Source organism: Phyllobates terribilis, unplaced genomic scaffold (genome assembly GCF_046119375.1).
Source record: "Phyllobates terribilis strain yellow unplaced genomic scaffold, ASM4611937v1 Scaffold_505__1_contigs__length_1300667, whole genome shotgun sequence".
Lineage (NCBI taxonomy): Eukaryota > Metazoa > Chordata > Amphibia > Anura > Dendrobatidae > Phyllobates > Phyllobates terribilis.
This window is the reverse complement of record NW_027363265.1, coordinates 1282816-1300668: the sequence shown is the minus strand read 5'-3', so window position 1 is coordinate 1300668 and position 17853 is coordinate 1282816. Positions and strand designations below refer to the sequence as shown.

Genomic DNA, 17853 nt, shown 5'->3' with positions numbered 1-17853 from the left:
CACACAACTGTCCTTAAAACTCTATGAAGACTCTTAATGTCCCGCACTAAAACTGACACATCATCCATATAAGCTAAAACCTTCACTTGGTCATTCCTACTGCCAGGAATAAAAAAGCCATTAATAACTTTATCTTTCCTAAAAGCAGTTAAAAGGGGTTCTATTGCACAAATGAAAAGTATAGGCGACAGGGGGCACCCCTGCTTAACCCCACAATTAATATTAATATTTTCCGATAAAAAACCATTAATAGAAATCTTACTAAAACATAACTTATACAGACATTTAATACGTTCAATAAAAACACCAGGACATCCTATTTTTTTTAAAACGGCAAATAAAAACTCATGAGCAACCCTATCATATGCCTTCTCAAAATCAAGGGAAACAAGGGCCAAGTCCTGCTTCCTATCAGCCACATCCCATATTATATCTCTCAGTAAGATTAGCGTGTCGGTAATCTTACGATTCGGGACTGCACAAGACTGATCCACCTCAATAACCGACCCTATCACACTCTTTAATCTATTGGCCAATAGTTTTGCATATACTTTATAGTCTGTATTTAGCAGCGTAATAGGCCTCCAATTTTTAATCAGTTCTTTTCCTCCTTTTTTATATAATAAAACAATAAGGCCTTCTGCCCATGACTTGGGAATATTAAAAGAGGACTCCACTTCTAAAAACAACTCATAAAAATCTTCCCCTATAATATCCCACACAACCCTGTAAAACTCCACAGGGAGGCCATCCACACCTGGTGTCTTCTGATTTTGTAAAGTGCAAATAGTATTAAATATCTCCTCCTTAGTAAACTCCCTAGATAAAAGTAATTTTTCTTCCTCACTAAGAGCTTTATCCAGAACCTCTAAAAAATGGTTTTTCAATGATTCATCAATCTTTTTTCGAGAAAACAGATCATCATAAAACATTTTGGCCTGCAATGCTTTCCCCTCTGGGCTCACCTCACCCTCTAAGACCTCAATAAAATCCTTTTTTCCACATATTTTTTTAAAGAAAAACTTAGTGCATTTCTCATCCTCATCCAGGACCTTTACCCTAGAGTTGAAGATGATTTCTTTTCCCTTCTCTTTTAGTGCATTCTGAATTTTCTCCTTTACCTCACTAATACTGCTGTCCATATTAACTCCATTGTTTTGAAAATAATAATAACACTGCAAATTAGCATTTAACGCATCATAAAACTGCCTTTTCTCATACGCTTTCCTCTTTCCCAATTTAACAAAGAAGGTTCTGATCTTACCCTTCATAAAATCCCACCAGTCTAAAATACACTTAAAACCCTTTTTGTTAAGTTTTAATTCATTATAAAAAACCTTAAAGTCTTCTTTAAAATTCTCCCCCTGTAATAAAGAAACATTCAGTTTCCAATGCGAAGGTTTTTTCTTACCGCAAGGGTCTATTGCTAAAGTGCATCCCAATAACTTATGATCCGAAAAAGGATTAATACTTGTCTTAAAAGAGGAACATTTAAAAGAATCAGACATAAAAAAGTGATCAATCCTAGACGTAAAACCTCTGTTTGACCACGTAACTTCAAATTCTTTTTTACTACCATCCATAGCCCATGCATCCTTTAAACTGAAGGCAGAAATTATGTTCTTAAGGCAGGTTACCGACCCAACCCGTACATTATTTAACTGGCAGTTAAAATCCCCACCAATTAAAATCGGATCCGCACCTGATAAAAAAAGCTGTAAAATCTCGAATAAATGTAATCTTTGATTTTTCTCAGTATGAGCATAAATATTAAAACAACGCACCCTTTTACCCTCCCTCATTACTTCTACACATAGAATACGACCAGGGTAAATTTCCTCATACTTCACCACCTCCCACTCACTAGAGCACAAAAAACCCACCCCATCACTTTTCAATTCATTCCCACCAGAAAAAACCATGTTACCCTTCCATATTCCACGTAAATATTCATAGCTCATTTTCCTTTCTAAATTACATTCTTGTAAAAAAATAAAATCGCATTTCTCATTATTCAAAAAATCATATAATGCAGTGCGTTTGTATAAATTGTTCAACCCCTGAACATTCAGGGATACAACAGTAATCATCTTCTAGTAATAGGCCCAGGGCTAATCCCTCCGCCCTCATCTACCAAAGGTGATTTCACATCCACAATTAAGGATTCTTGATCAGAAGAACTTGAGGGAGATACATCCCCAAACAAAAAAGACGCGTCACCACGAGATTTTTTCCCACCCAAGTCCTCCATGATCTCCTGTTGCTCTTCTTCCCATGTACTCCTTTTCAAAGATTTTGAACTTAAGTCCATATTTTCCTGGGCACAAGGAATCCCTGACGACATCTCTGATAATACCGCCAGAGCAGCAACTGTATCCACAATACCTTGTTGCCCCTCCTTTTCCTCTTCCAATGTTCCTTCCTCTCTTCCATCTTCTTTCCTCTCTCCTTCTTTCTTTTTATCTTCTTTCTTCTTGTCTTCCTTCTTCTTGTCTTCCTTCTTCTTTTCTTCCTTCTTCTTTACTTCCTTCTTCTTTTCTTCCTTCTTCCTTTCTTCTTTCTTCTTTTCTTCAGCTTTCTTCCTCTCTTCTCTTTTTTCTCTATTACTTAGAGGTGCCAGAACCTCTACTTCCTGCGCCACATTAGAAGAACTTTCTGATCCTCCATCCTCCATCTGCCCACCATCCCCTTGTTTATCTTCAGCATCAGCCTCAGATGTTTGCCTGGCTTGCATTGGGCACTCTCTCGCCTGATGAACCGGGCCAGAACATACTTCACAAGGGGCGCAATTTTCATCCATATGGCCATATTTCCGACATCGTTTACAATATGGTGGCATATTAGAAAAAAACAAAAAGCCTCTATCTCTATTTATGAACACGACTGGTGGGGGTCTTAAGACACCCCCCTCCACTGACGGGTCCTTTTTAAAAACGACCTGATACAGTCTCTTGCCGTTCCAGGCCCCAAAACCAGTCGTACAACGTTTTTTCATAATTAATACGGAGCAAAACCTTCTTAAGTATGAAGTCACTTGCTCATCAGATATGAAAGGGTTATACATATGTATTGTTAGCATCCTTTGATCAAATTGAAAGCGAGGCGTGGCTGAAATTCCTTCCAATACCTCACTATGCTCACAGGCTGCAGCATATCTAAAACTGGAAAAAACCCTCTCACATACACCAGCACCTCTCAAAGTCACATCGTGTACTCCTCTGTTAGAAAATGACTGAACACAAAAGTACTCATCCTTGCTGATATGCAAGATAGGAGTAAAGACTTTCCTGTACAAAAAGTCCAAGTTTTTAACTTGCCTAAATTCCACACTCACCACAAACCGGATGGTGTCCTTCATGTAGGCATCGTCCTGATCCAAATTCATCTCCATTTCCACACAGAGAAAATTCAAAAGAAAGCCCGATGACGTCCAAAAATAACAGCACCAGACTCGATCCCTTCTGTTCAGCAGCGTCCAGAACTCCAGTCCTGAAGAAATCCTCCTCCACGATCCAGAATTCCTTCCACGCCGAAAGGTACGAGAAACACCTTCCTTCCTTCCCAATAGCAGCAGTTCCAATCGGAAAAGGCCGAGAAAGAATTCCAGTGATCACGAACCTGCCTCCTGACACCAATCACAAGGATCGTGCCAAAAGGCCGAGAAGCGATAACCAGAATTGGTTTCGAACTACGGAGCCACCCAAGGATCCTGAAGAGTCCATTTGTGGAGATGAGCTCCTGGACTCCCGTTAAGAAGACATGTTGTCAACCTCTAGATCCCTTACATGCCTGCACTTTTCGGCTTGCTGCTGCTGCAATCCATGCGTTTTAGATCTGCATAACTCCACCTCTTTAAACACAGCACCCTCACCCCCTGCTGTTCCCACCCGCCTCAACACCGTTGGAAGGGAGGAGAACCAATTAAGGCGGGGGGTGGGGTGGAACGAGCAGCTGTCTACCCTTAGCAGGAGGGCTGCTGATTACTTACCTCTCCTGCTGCTGCTGGCTGTCCAGCAGCAGACTGAAGGTGGCTGCTGCTGTGCGCAGGTATATAAAGGCTCAGAGCCTATTATGACACGCGCAGCCAGCGTTCCATTGCCACATTCCATCTACTGCAGGCAGGATACCTGGCTGGCTGAATGTCGCTGAGAAGCTCACAGAGACCGCCATAAGCAACAGTTTAACAGAATGCCACAGACTAATCAACCAAACTTTTTGGGTTGGGTTCTCTTTTATAGTCTGCAGGCATTAATTGAAAGAAGTCAGTGTTCCAGCAGAGGGAGACAACGTTTCAGAAAAGGCATTGTAGCAAACCAAAAAAGAAATTTTAAGCGCAGCAGAGTAACCAGCGCACATACCTGTTAGCTCAGGTGAGTTTAAAAGGCTGCTGTTGATAACAAGGGCATTTGCTAAATAGATGGTGTGTGTGCAACAATATACTGAAAGGTCAATTATATTGTGCAGCTTATCTCACCACCTGTAGTTATTTAGGTGAAAGCTCCAAAATGCTTGCCTAATATGTCTGTTTATCCAAAAGGAAGTAAAGAGGGAGAGCTAGAAAGATAGCATTGCGTTACATTACATGGCAATGCAATGCACAGTTGCTGAAGTTGAACCAAAATGAGCTTGTCATCTGGCTTCTGCAACTTTGAACATGAAAAATCCAATGAGGAGAAGAAAAGCAAAGCCAAAGAGTCCATCCCAAAATCCGACAAACAAGCAAAATGAACAAAAAACATTGAATTCAATACTTTCTGATTTTAGAAACTGCATTAAAGAAGGGGTGCACCGGTCCTGGAGATACTGCAATACCAGGTCAATGCGTGGAGTGGACAGAGCAAGCTCTTTTTCCATCTCCCTGTTCTAAAAATCCATTTAATATATAGTCCCCAGATAGGGGACGTATCAGATATTAAACTGATAAGAACAGATTTTTTGATTGAAGCTGCATCCAAGGCACTGAAAAATGTGACCGAAGTCACACCAAAACAGCGCACGAGGCGAGGATTCATGTGGACCCTTCCCGGAGGAGAGGGTCCCCAATAAACCATCCCCATCCCTCCGAGCCAGAAGGCCACAGCGAGGGTCAGGGATCTCCGATGCTCTCCCTAGCCGAAGCCGGAGAAGAGCCGTTTTCGTGCTCCCAGCTTCCATCTTGGCTGCCACCCTAGTGGAGCTGGAGCCTGTGTTGGTTTCTCAGCCCAAAGCTGACCGGACCTCCGACCGGGTTTATAAAAATTCCCCTTCCTAGCCCGGAGGCCAGGAATAGGGGGGGTTGCTCAGAAAGTATGATTGGCAAAGGTGCGGCGTGCTACGAAGCCAAGTCTTTCTGGGGTTCCCAGTCCCAGTAAGCTTGGACTCCCACCAGGGCGAATACTCCTGGGGCACATTGCTCCAAAGCCCTCACACTTACCCAGCCTAGTGACTTCGATCCTGGAGGGCCATGTTTTCCATCAGATAACTCTATGAGCCACCTGGCGTACTAACAAGTGCACCAAACCAGTGTGTAATATGCATCAATTTACTAGGGCAGCCCAAGGACAAAACTGCCTTTTCAAAAGATACTACACTTGATCTTAGCCAAAAGGCCGAGAAGCGATAACCAGAATTGGTTTCGAACTACGGAGCCACCCAAGGATCCTGAAGAGTCCATTTGTGGAGATGAGCTCCTGGACTCCCGTTAAGAAGACATGTTGTCAACCTCTAGATCCCTTACATGCCTGCACTTTTCGGCTTGCTGCTGCTGCAATCCACGCGTTTTAGATCTGCATAACTCCACCTCTTTAAACACAGCACCCTCACCCCCTGCTGTTCCCACCCGCCTCAACACCGTTGGAAGGGAGGAGAACCAATTAAGGCGGGGGGTGGGGTGGAACGAGCAGCTGTCTACCCTTAGCAGGAGGGCTGCTGATTACTTACCTCTCCTGCTGCTGCTGGCTGTCCAGCAGCAGACTGAAGGTGGCTGCTGCTGTGCGCAGGTATATAAAGGCTCAGAGCCTATTATGACACGCGCAGCCAGTGTTCCATTGCCACATTCCATCTACTGCAGGCAGGATACCTGGCTGGCTGAATGTCGCTGAGAAGCTCACAGAGACCGCCATAAGCAACAGTTTAACAGAATGCCACAGACTAATCAACCAAACTTTTTGGGTTGGGTTCTCTTTTATAGTCTGTAGGCATTAATTGAAAGAAGTCAGTGTTCCAGCAGAGGGAGACAACGTTTCAGAAAAGGCATTGTAGCAAACCAAAAAAGAAATTTTAAGCGCAGCAGAGTAACCAGCGCACATACCTGTTAGCTCAGGTGAGTTTAAAAGGCTGCTGTTGATAACAAGGGCATTTGCTAAATAGATGGTGTGTGTGCAACAATATACTGAAAGGTCAATTATATTGTGCAGCTTATCTCACCACCTGTAGTTATTTAGGTGAAAGCTCCAAAATGCTTGCCTAATATGTCTGTTTATCCAAAAGGAAGTAAAGAGGGAGAGCTAGAAAGATAGCATTGCGTTACATTACATGGCAATGCAATGCACAGTTGCTGAAGTTGAACCAAAATGAGCTTGTCATCTGGCTTCTGCAACTTTGAACATGAAAAATCCAATGAGGAGAAGAAAAGCAAAGCCAAAGAGTCCATCCCAAAATCCGACAAACAAGCAAAATGAACAAAAAACATTGAATTCAATACTTTCTGATTTTAGAAACTGCATTAAAGAAGGGGTGCACCGGTCCTGGAGATACCGCAATACCAGGTCAATGCGTGGAGTGGACAGAGCAAGCTCTTTTTCCATCTCCCTGTTCTAAAAATCCATTTAATATATGGTCCCCAGATAGGGGACGTATCAGATATTAAACTGATAAGAACAGATACTACACTTGATCTTAGCCAAAAGGCCGAGAAGCGATAACCAGAATTGGTTTCGAACTACGGAGCCACCCAAGGATCCTGAAGAGTCCATTTGTGGAGATGAGCTCCTGGACTCCCGTTAAGAAGACATGTTGTCAACCTCTAGATCCCTTACATGCCTGCACTTTTCGGCTTGCTGCTGCTGCAATCCACGCGTTTTAGATCTGCATAACTCCACCTCTTTAAACACAGCACCCTCACCCCCTGCTGTTCCCACCCGCCTCAACACCGTTGGAAGGGAGGAGAACCAATTAAGGCGGGGGGTGGGGTGGAACGAGCAGCTGTCTACCCTTAGCAGGAGGGCTGCTGATTACTTACCTCTCCTGCTGCTGCTGGCTGTCCAGCAGCAGACTGAAGGTGGCTGCTGCTGTGCGCAGGTATATAAAGGCTCAGAGCCTATTATGACACGCGCAGCCAGCGTTCCATTGCCACATTCCATCTACTGCAGGCAGGATACCTGGCTGGCTGAATGTCGCTGAGAAGCTCACAGAGACCGCCATAAGCAACAGTTTAACAGAATGCCACAGACTAATCAACCAAACTTTTTGGGTTGGGTTCTCTTTTATAGTCTGCAGGCATTAATTGAAAGAAGTCAGTGTTCCAGCAGAGGGAGACAACGTTTCAGAAAAGGCATTGTAGCAAACCAAAAAAGAAATTTTAAGCGCAGCAGAGTAACCAGCGCACATACCTGTTAGCTCAGGTGAGTTTAAAAGGCTGCTGTTGATAACAAGGGCATTTGCTAAATAGATGGTGTGTGTGCAACAATATACTGAAAGGTCAATTATATTGTGCAGCTTATCTCACCACCTGTAGTTATTTAGGTGAAAGCTCCAAAATGCTTGCCTAATATGTCTGTTTATCCAAAAGGAAGTAAAGAGGGAGAGCTAGAAAGATAGCATTGCGTTACATTACATGGCAATGCAATGCACAGTTGCTGAAGTTGAACCAAAATGAGCTTGTCATCTGGCTTCTGCAACTTTGAACATGAAAAATCCAATGAGGAGAAGAAAAGCGAAGCCAAAGAGTCCATCCCAAAATCCGACAAACAAGCAAAATGAACAAAAAACATTGAATTCAATACTTTCTGATTTTAGAAACTGCATTAAAGAAGGGGTGCACCGGTCCTGGAGATACTGCAATACCAGGTCAATGCGTGGAGTGGACAGAGCAAGCTCTTTTTCCATCTCCCTGTTCTAAAAATCCATTTAATATATGGTCCCCAGATAGGGGACGTATCAGATATTAAACTGATAAGAACAGATACTACACTTGATCTTAGCCAAAAGGCCGAGAAGCGATAACCAGAATTGGTTTCGAACTACGGAGCCACCCAAGGATCCTGAAGAGTCCATTTGTGGAGATGAGCTCCTGGACTCCCGTTAAGAAGACATGTTGTCAACCTCTAGATCCCTTACATGCCTGCACTTTTCGGCTTGCTGCTGCTGCAATCCACGCGTTTTAGATCTGCATAACTCCACCTCTTTAAACACAGCACCCTCACCCCCTGCTGTTCCCACCCGCCTCAACACCGAAGGAATGGAGGAGAACCAATTAAGGTGGGGGGTGGGGTGGAACGAGCAGCTGTCTACCCTTAGCAGGAGGGCTGCTGATTACTTACCTCTCCTGCTGCTGCTGGCTGTCCAGCAGCAGACTGAAGGTGGCTGCTGCTGTGCGCAGGTATATAAAGGCTCAGAGCCTATTATGACACGCGCAGCCAGCGTTCCATTGCCACATTCCATCTACTGCAGGCAGGATACCTGGCTGGCTGAATGTCGCTGAGAAGCTCACAGAGACCGCCATAAGCAACAGTTTAACAGAATGCCACAGACTAATCAACCAAACTTTTTGGGTTGGGTTCTCTTTTATAGTCTGCAGGCATTAATTGAAAGAAGTCAGTGTTCCAGCAGAGGGAGACAACGTTTCAGAAAAGGCATTGTAGCAAACCAAAAAAGAAATTTTAAGCGCAGCAGAGTAACCAGCGCACATACCTGTTAGCTCAGGTGAGTTTAAAAGGCTGCTGTTGATAACAAGGGCATTTGCTAAATAGATGGTGTGTGTGCAACAATATACTGAAAGGTCAATTATATTGTGCAGCTTATATCACCACCTGTAGTTATTTAGGTGAAAGCTCCAAAATGCTTGCCTAATATGTCTGTTTATCCAAAAGGAAGTAAAGAGGGAGAGCTAGAAAGATAGCATTGCGTTACATTACATGGCAATGCAATGCACAGTTGCTGAAGTTGAACCAAAATGAGCTTGTCATCTGGCTTCTGCAGCTTTGAACATGAAAAATCCAATGAGGAGAAGAAAAGCAAAGCCAAAGAGTCCATCCCAAAATCCAACAAACAAGCAAAATGAACAAAAAACATTGAATTCAATACTTTCTGATTTTAGAAACTGCATTAAAGAAGGGGTGCACCGGTCCTGGAGATACTGCAATACCAGGTCAATGCGTGGAGTGGACAGAGCAAGCTCTTTTTCCATCTCCCTGTTCTAAAAATCCATTTAATATATGGTCCCCAGATAGGGAACGTATCAGATATTAAACTGATAAGAACAGATACTACACTTGATCTTAGCCAAAAGGCCGAGAAGCGATAACCAGAATTGGTTTCGAACTACGGAGCCACCCAAGGATCCTGAAGAGTCCATTTGTGGAGATGAGCTCCTGGACTCCCGTTAAGAAGACATGTTGTCAACCTCTAGATCCCTTACATGCCTGCACTTTTCGGCTTGCTGCTGCTGCAATCCACGCGTTTTAGATCTGCATAACTCCACCTCTTTAAACACAGCACCCTCACCCCCTGCTGTTCCCACCCGCCTCAACACCGTTGGAAGGGAGGAGAACCAATTAAGGAGGGGGGTGGGGTGGAACGAGCAGCTGTCTACCCTTAGCAGGAGGGCTGCTGATTACTTACCTCTCCTGCTGCTGCTGGCTGTCCAGCAGCAGACTGAAGGTGGCTGCTGCTGTGCGCAGGTATATAAAGGCTCAGAGCCTATTATGACACGCGCAGCCAGTGTTCCATTGCCACATTCCATCTACTGCAGGCAGGATACCTGGCTGGCTGAATGTCGCTGAGAAGCTCACAGAGACCGCCATAAGCAACAGTTTAACAGAATGCCACAGACTAATCAACCAAACTTTTTGGGTTGGGTTCTCTTTTATAGTCTGCAGGCATTAATTGAAAGAAGTCAGTGTTCCAGCAGAGGGAGACAACGTTTCAGAAAAGGCATTGTAGCAAACCAAAAAAGAAATTTTAAGCGCAGCAGAGTAACCAGCGCACATACCTGTTAGCTCAGGTGAGTTTAAAAGGCTGCTGTTGATAACAAGGGCATTTGCTAAATAGATGGTGTGTGTGCAACAATATACTGAAAGGTCAATTATATTGTGCAGCTTATCTCACCACCTGTAGTTATTTAGGTGAAAGCTCCAAAATGCTTGCCTAATATGTCTGTTTATCCAAAAGGAAGTAAAGAGGGGGAGCTAGAAAGATAGCATTGCGTTACATTACATGGCAATGCAATGCACAGTTGCTGAAGTTGAACCAAAATGAGCTTGTCATCTGGCTTCTGCAACTTTGAACATGAAAAATCCAATGAGGAGAAGAAAAGCAAAGCCAAAGAGTCCATCCCAAAATCCGACAAACAAGCAAAATGAACAAAAAACATTGAATTCAATACTTTCTGATTTTAGAAACTGCATTAAAGAAGGGGTGCACCGGTCCTGGAGATACTGCAATACCAGGTCAATGCGTGGAGTGGACAGAGCAAGCTCTTTTTCCATCTCCCTGTTCTAAAAATCAATTTAATATATGGTCCCCAGATAGGGGACGTATCAGATATTAAACTGATAAGAACAGATACTACACTTGATCTTAGCCAAAAGGCCGAGAAGCGATAACCAGAATTGGTTTCGAACTACGGAGCCACCCAAGGATCCTGAAGAGTCCATTTGTGGAGATGAGCTCCTGGACTCCCGTTAAGAAGACATGTTGTCAACCTCTAGATCCCTTACATGCCTGCACTTTTCGGCTTGCTGCTGCTGCAATCCACGCGTTTTAGATCTGCATAACTCCACCTCTTTAAACACAGCACCCTCACCCCCTGCTGTTCCCACCCGCCTCAACACCGTTGGAAGGGAGGAGAACCAATTAAGGTGGGGGATGGGGTGGAACGAGCAGCTGTCTACCCTTAGCAGGAGGGCTGCTGATTACTTACCTCTCCTGCTGCTGCTGGCTGTCCAGCAGCAGACTGAAGGTGGCTGCTGCTGTGCGCAGGTATATAAAGGCTCAGAGCCTATTATGACACGCGCAGCCAGCGTTCCATTGCCACATTCCATCTACTGCAGGCAGGATACCTGGCTGGCTGAATGTCGCTGAGAAGCTCACAGAGACCGCCATAAGCAACAGTTTAACAGAATGCCACAGACTAATCAACCAAACTTTTTGGGTTGGGTTCTCTTTTATAGTCTGCAGGCATTAATTGAAAGAAGTCAGTGTTCCAGCAGAGGGAGACAACGTTTCAGAAAAGGCATTGTAGCAAACCAAAAAAGAAATTTTAAGCGCAGCAGAGTAACCAGCGCACATACCTGTTAGCTCAGGTGAGTTTAAAAGGCTGCTGTTGATAACAAGGGCATTTGCTAAATAGATGGTGTGTGTGCAACAATATACTGAAAGGTCAATTATATTGTGCAGCTTATCTCACCACCTGTAGTTATTTAGGTGAAAGCTCCAAAATGCTTGCCTAATATGTCTGTTTATCCAAAAGGAAGTAAAGAGGGAGAGCTAGAAAGATAGCATTGCGTTACATTACATGGCAATGCAATGCACAGTTGCTGAAGTTGAACCAAAATGAGCTTGTCATCTGGCTTCTGCAACTTTGAACATGAAAGATCCAATGAGGAGAAGAAAAGCAAAGCCATAGAGTCCATCCCAAAATCCGACAAACAAGCAAAATGAACAAAAAACATTGAATTCAATACTTTCTGATTTTAGAAACTGCATTAAAGAAGGGGTGCACCGGTCCTGGAGATACTGCAATACCAGGTCAATGCGTGGAGTGGACAGAGCAAGCTCTTTTTCCATCTCCCTGTTCTAAAAATCCATTTAATATATGGTCCCCAGATAGGGGACGTATCAGATATTAAACTGATAAGAACAGATACTACACTTGATCTTAGCCAAAAGGCCGAGAAGCGATAACCAAAATTGGTTTCGAACTACGGAGCCACCCAAGGATCCTGAAGAGTCCATTTGTGGAGATGAGCTCCTGGACTCCCGTTAAGAAGACATGTTGTCAACCTCTAGATCCCTTACATGCCTGCACTTTTCGGCTTGCTGCTGCTGCAATCCACGCGTTTTAGATCTGCATAACTCCACCTCTTTAAACACAGCACCCTCACCCCCTGCTGTTCCCACCCGCCTCAACACCGTTGGAAGGGAGGAGAACCAATTAAGGCGGGGGGTGTGGTGGAACGAGCAGCTGTCTACCCTTAGCAGGAGGGCTGCTGATTACTTACCTCTCCTGCTGCTGCTGGCTGTCCAGCAGCAGACTGAAGGTGGCTGCTGCTGTGCGCAGGTATATAAAGGCTCAGAGCCTATTATGACACGCGCAGCCAGCGTTCCATTGCCACATTCCATCTACTGCAGGCAGGATACCTGGCTGGCTGAATGTCGCTGAGAAGCTCACAGAGACCGCCATAAGCAACAGTTTAACAGAATGCCACAGACTAATCAACCAAACTTTTTGGGTTGAGTTCTATTTTATAGTCTGCAGGCATTAATTGAAAGAAGTCAGTGTTCCAGCAGAGGGAGACAACGTTTCAGAAAAGGCATTGTAGCAAACCAAAAAAGAAATTTTAAGCGCAGCAGAGTAACCAGCGCACATACCTGTTAGCTCAGGTGAGTTTAAAAGGCTGCTGTTGATAACAAGGGCATTTGCTAAATAGATGGTGTGTGTGCAACAATATACTGAAAGGTCAATTATATTGTGCAGCTTATCTCACCACCTGTAGTTATTTAGGTGAAAGCTCCAAAATGCTTGCCTAATATGTCTGTTTAGCCAAAAGGAAGTAAAGAGGGAGAGCTAGAAAGATAGCATTGCGTTACATTACATGGCAATGCAATGCACAGTTGCTGAAGTTGAACCAAAATGAGCTTGTCATCTAGCTTCTGCAACTTTGAACATGAAAAATCCAATGAGGAGAAGAAAAGCAAAGCCAAAGAGTCCATCCCAAAATCCGACAAACAAGCAAAATGAACAAAAAACATTGAATTCAATACTTTCTGATTTTAGAAACTGCATTAAAGAAGGGGTGCACCGGTCCTGGAGATACTGCAATACCAGGTCAATGCGTGGAGTGGACAGAGCAAGCTCTTTTTCCATCTCCCTGTTCTAAAAATCCATTTAATATATGGTCCCCAGATAGGGGATGTATCAGATATTAAACTGATAAGAACAGATACTACACTTGATCTTAGCCAAAAGGCCGAGAAGCGATAACCAGAATTGGTTTCGAACTACGGAGCCACCCAAGGATCCTGAAGAGTCCATTTGTGGAGATGAGCTCCTGGACTCCCGTTAAGAAGACATGTTGTCAACCTCTAGATCCCTTACATGCCTGCACTTTTCGGCTTGCTGCTGCTGCAATCCACGCGTTTTAGATCTGCATAACTCCACCTCTTTAAACACAGCACCCTCACCCCCTGCTGTTCCCACCCGCCTCAACACCGTTGGAAGGGAGGAGAACCAATTAAGGCGGGGGGTGGGGTGGAACGAGCAGCTGTCTACCCTTAGCAGGAGGGCTGCTGATTACTTACCTCTCCTGCTGCTGCTGGCTGTCCAGCAGCAGACTGAAGGTGGCTGCTGCTGTGCGCAGGTATATAAAGGCTCAGAGCCTATTATGACACGCGCAGCCAGCGTTCCATTGCCACATTCCATCTACTGCAGGCAGGATTCCTGGCTGGCTGAATGTCGCTGAGAAGCTCACAGAGACCGCCATAAGCAACAGTTTAACAGAATGCCACAGACTAATCAACCAAACTTTTTGGGTTGGGTTCTCTTTTATAGTCTGCAGGCATTAATTGAAAGAAGTCAGTGTTCCAGCAGAGGGAGACAACGTTTCAGAAAAGGCATTGTAGCAAACCAAAAAAGAAATTTTAAGCGCAGCAGAGTAACCAGCGCACATACCTGTTAGCTCAGGTGAGTTTAAAAGGCTGCTGTTGATAACAAGGGCATTTGCTAAATAGATGGTGTGTGTGCAACAATATACTGAAAGGTCAATTATATTGTGCAGCTTATCTCACCACCTGTAGTTATTTAGGTGAAAGCTCCAAAATGCTTGCCTAATATGTCTGTTTATCCAAAAGGAAGTAAAGAGGGAGAGCTAGAAAGATAGCATTGCGTTACATTACATGGCAATGCAATGCACAGTTGCTGAAGTTGAACCAAAATGAGCTTGTCATCTGGCTTCTGCAACTTTGAACATGAAAAATCCAATGAGGAGAAGAAAAGCAAAGCCAAAGAGTCCATCCCAAAATCCGACAAACAAGCAAAATGAACAAAAAACATTGAATTCAATACTTTCTGATTTTAGAAACTGCATTAAAGAAGGGGTGCACCGGTCCTGGAGATACTGCAATACCAGATCAATGCGTGGAGTGGACAGAGCAAGCTCTTTTTCCATCTCCCTGTTCTAAAAATCCATTTAATATATGGTCCCCAGATAGGGGACGTATCAGATATTAAACTGATAAGAACAGATTTTTTTTTTTTTTTTTTTTTTTTTTTTTAAACCATTCAGTTTAGTTTTTTAGCAAACAGTATGAATTTCTCCAAAATTTGCTACTTAAAACTTCTCATCATCATGGTTCTATTTATTTAGCAGTAGTATAAGACGAAATATAATCACAAGGGAACATCCTTTACGTAACACAAATGCAGAAACTTCAAGGAATGACAAAGAAAAAAATCACTGGTATTTGATAAGGTAATGCCACTTTTTAAATTTCCAAATCCCTTCGGCATCTGTGCCACCGCCGCCTCTGCTGTCCAACTTATATATCAGGTATAGTCTTGAAAGAATAAGTCTAACACATTCATTCGCTGATAAAGATTTCCTCTTGAAAAGTCCAAGGTTCCTTGCATCCCACAAACTCTCCATCACACAAGCCATTATCAACCATAAAATTCTATCTTTAGACCGACTACACGCACCAATTCCAAACATCGCCACACGCCAATCCACAAAATTCACGCCTGCTAAACCCTTACACAATCCACCTACACACTTCCACACACTGTACGCGTACTCACAATCCCACATAACATGCCTCACAGTCTCACAACCACCACATCCCACTCTCGGACACACATCTGTTATTATCAACTCTCTTTTCTTCTGCACTTCTCTCACAGGTAAAATATTATGTAAAGTCATCCACACCACATCCTTCTGTTTGTTTGACATCCCATACGTATCTAACTTCTTCCATGCATCTGAAACCTCATTCCCTCTCAGCCCAACAATATTACACTCTACCTCATTTGCACTCATTCTTTTCACCACATTCTTGGTCATTCTAAAATCATTCATTCCCACACTCAACAAATCATGCTTTCTCACAAATTTCTCAATCACCTCATACCAAACAGGACACTTAAAGGCCACAGGCACACTCGCATCTCTCTTCCTCCAGCATAACCCATACAACATCCATCCAGCAGAATAATTAGCCATAAAAGCACCTTTATTGCCTTTACCCAGCAAAATAACCACAGTCTTAATATAATTAAGACCTAAAAAAACTTCAATATTGGGAAAGGCCAGCCCACCATGCTGACAAGCCTTAAAAAGGCTCTCCCGCTTCAACTTCTCCATCTTACTACACCACAGGAATGTGAATACCAACTTCTCTATTCTCTTAATTTTCCTGTAAGGAGAAGGAAAAACAGTCGCCACATAAAGCAGGATAGGGAGAATCACTGCTTTGATAATTAATACCTTACCACGCAGAGTCAATTCTCTCATTCGCCAAAAATTCAATTTACGTTCAACCCGCATACCACACTCTTCCCAACTTTCATTCCCTTTTAAGTCATCATTAAATAATACGCCCAAAATCTTGATTGCACCCACTTCACACTTTACACCATCCATACGAATACTACTATCTCCAAAACATTTAAAACTTCATTTATTCCAATTTACCCTAAAACCAGACGCACCAACAAAAAAATCCAAAAGCAATTTAATTCTACTCAAAGAAGCCATACTTTCACTCACAACCACAACATCATCCATATAACCTAACACTTTCACATGCTTACCACCACTACCAGGCACCAACAAACCTCTCATCATTTTATCCCGTCTAATCAAACATAACAATGGTTCTATTACACATACAAATAAGACGGGGGACATAGGACACCCCTGCCTTACTCCTGACCTAATCTTCACTTTGTCACACAGCCACCCATTAACCAAGAACTCACTTGACACACAATCATACAATGATTTTACACAATTCACAAATTCTCTAGGAAACCCCATTCTTTCCAGTACTTTAAACAAAAACACATGCGAAACCCTGTCAAACGCCTTCTCAAAATCAATAGCTAAAGTCATACATTTCTGCTTTCTATCCTTGCAATCCCCAATCATATCTCTCAACAATAACAAGTTATCACTCATACTTCTTCCAGGCACTGCACATACTTGGTCCTCCTCCACAACACTACCAATCACTTCACGCATACGATTTGCCAGTAACTTACTGTAGACCTTATAATCCGAATTCAGCAGTGTTATTGGTCTCCAGTTTTCCAAACGTTTCCTCTCACCCTTTTTATACACAAGCACAACCACTCCTTCTTTCATTGATTCACACAACCTACCATTCACCCACATATACTTACATACCTCAGTCAAATCTGTTCCCAAAACTTCCCATGCTTTCACATACAACTCTACAGGTATACCATCTTTCCCAGGAGTCTTACTCTTTTTAGCACTCCACACCACATTCTTCACTTCATCCAGAACTACATCCTCACACAACAGATCACGCTCCTCAGAATCAAGTTTTTTCTCCACACCATTCAGAACATATGACACAAGCCCAGAGTCAATCCATTTCTCATCATACAACTTGCTATAAAACCTATTCACTTCTTTCAGCACATCCTCACCCATACAGTTGGTTCCACTTTCATTCACAACTTCATTCATATCAGTCTTCCTACCATTCATTTTTTTAAAAAAGAACCTCGTACACTTCTCATTTTTCTCCAGGTGCTCAATTTTAGTACGATATATAATTTCCTTTCCTTTCTCATCCAACACACGCTTCAATTCATTCTTAGCCTCAGTAAGTTGATCAGACATCTCCAAACCACTTGCAACACACTTTCTCAACCAGTCAATCCGTCTATTAAGGTCATTAAACCTATTCCTATATCTGGCAGCTTTTCTATAGCCCCACTTTTTGAAGAAAGTTTTAAATTGCACTTTCACCCAGTCCCACCAGTCAAGAACACACACAAAATCCTTCTTACGCATTCTCCATCTTTCATACTTTACATTAAACTCATTCATCACCTCATCATCCTCTAACAGCCTTGCATTCAACTTCCATACCCCACCGCCATACACTTGGTCACCATTCGCACAAAACACGCCTCTCAAACATTCATGGTCCGAAAAAGGTACCTTTTGTTGAGAAAAATCCAAACATACCATATTTTTAGAAAATAACATTAAATCAATTCTGGAATGAATCTCACCACGGTCAGCATGGTATGTCGGCGGTGGTGGCATGCCAAGAACAACAACTGCTGCATCTAAAAAGGAAAAATCACAAATTAAATGGGACAATTTCTTTCCTGTTATGTCACACTTTCCTTCTGTGACACAATTAACGTCCCCAACAAAAATAGTGGGAGATTTCCCT

General features: G+C 43.1%; 8 non-coding genes and 1 pseudogene across 8 annotated transcripts; all 9 read right to left on the bottom strand.

The window, feature by feature from the left end:
- Nucleotides 1-4778: 4778 nt before the first annotated feature.
- LOC141231379 (U2 spliceosomal RNA) lies at nucleotides 4779-4960 on the bottom strand. The gene has a single exon (XR_012297790.1). It is a non-coding gene; the product is annotated as a U2 spliceosomal RNA (small nuclear RNA).
- A 524-nt stretch (nucleotides 4961-5484) lies between these two features.
- LOC141231495 (U2 spliceosomal RNA) lies at nucleotides 5485-5600 on the bottom strand (annotated as a pseudogene).
- A 1109-nt stretch (nucleotides 5601-6709) lies between these two features.
- Nucleotides 6710-6900, bottom strand: LOC141231323 (U2 spliceosomal RNA). Its single transcript, XR_012297735.1, has one exon. It is a non-coding gene; the product is annotated as a U2 spliceosomal RNA (small nuclear RNA).
- Nucleotides 6901-8009: 1109 nt separating this feature from the next.
- Nucleotides 8010-8200, bottom strand: LOC141231263 (U2 spliceosomal RNA). Its single transcript, XR_012297676.1, has one exon. It is a non-coding gene; the product is annotated as a U2 spliceosomal RNA (small nuclear RNA).
- A 1109-nt stretch (nucleotides 8201-9309) lies between these two features.
- On the bottom strand, nucleotides 9310-9500 carry LOC141231300 (U2 spliceosomal RNA). Its single transcript, XR_012297713.1, has one exon. It is a non-coding gene; the product is annotated as a U2 spliceosomal RNA (small nuclear RNA).
- Nucleotides 9501-10609: 1109 nt separating this feature from the next.
- LOC141231208 (U2 spliceosomal RNA) lies at nucleotides 10610-10800 on the bottom strand. The gene has a single exon (XR_012297617.1). It is a non-coding gene; the product is annotated as a U2 spliceosomal RNA (small nuclear RNA).
- Nucleotides 10801-11909: 1109 nt separating this feature from the next.
- On the bottom strand, nucleotides 11910-12100 carry LOC141231262 (U2 spliceosomal RNA). Its single transcript, XR_012297675.1, has one exon. It is a non-coding gene; the product is annotated as a U2 spliceosomal RNA (small nuclear RNA).
- A 1109-nt stretch (nucleotides 12101-13209) lies between these two features.
- On the bottom strand, nucleotides 13210-13400 carry LOC141231317 (U2 spliceosomal RNA). Its single transcript, XR_012297729.1, has one exon. It is a non-coding gene; the product is annotated as a U2 spliceosomal RNA (small nuclear RNA).
- Nucleotides 13401-14509: 1109 nt separating this feature from the next.
- LOC141231466 (U2 spliceosomal RNA) lies at nucleotides 14510-14698 on the bottom strand. Its single transcript, XR_012297853.1, has one exon. It is a non-coding gene; the product is annotated as a U2 spliceosomal RNA (small nuclear RNA).
- Between the last annotated feature and the right edge of the window lie 3155 nt (nucleotides 14699-17853).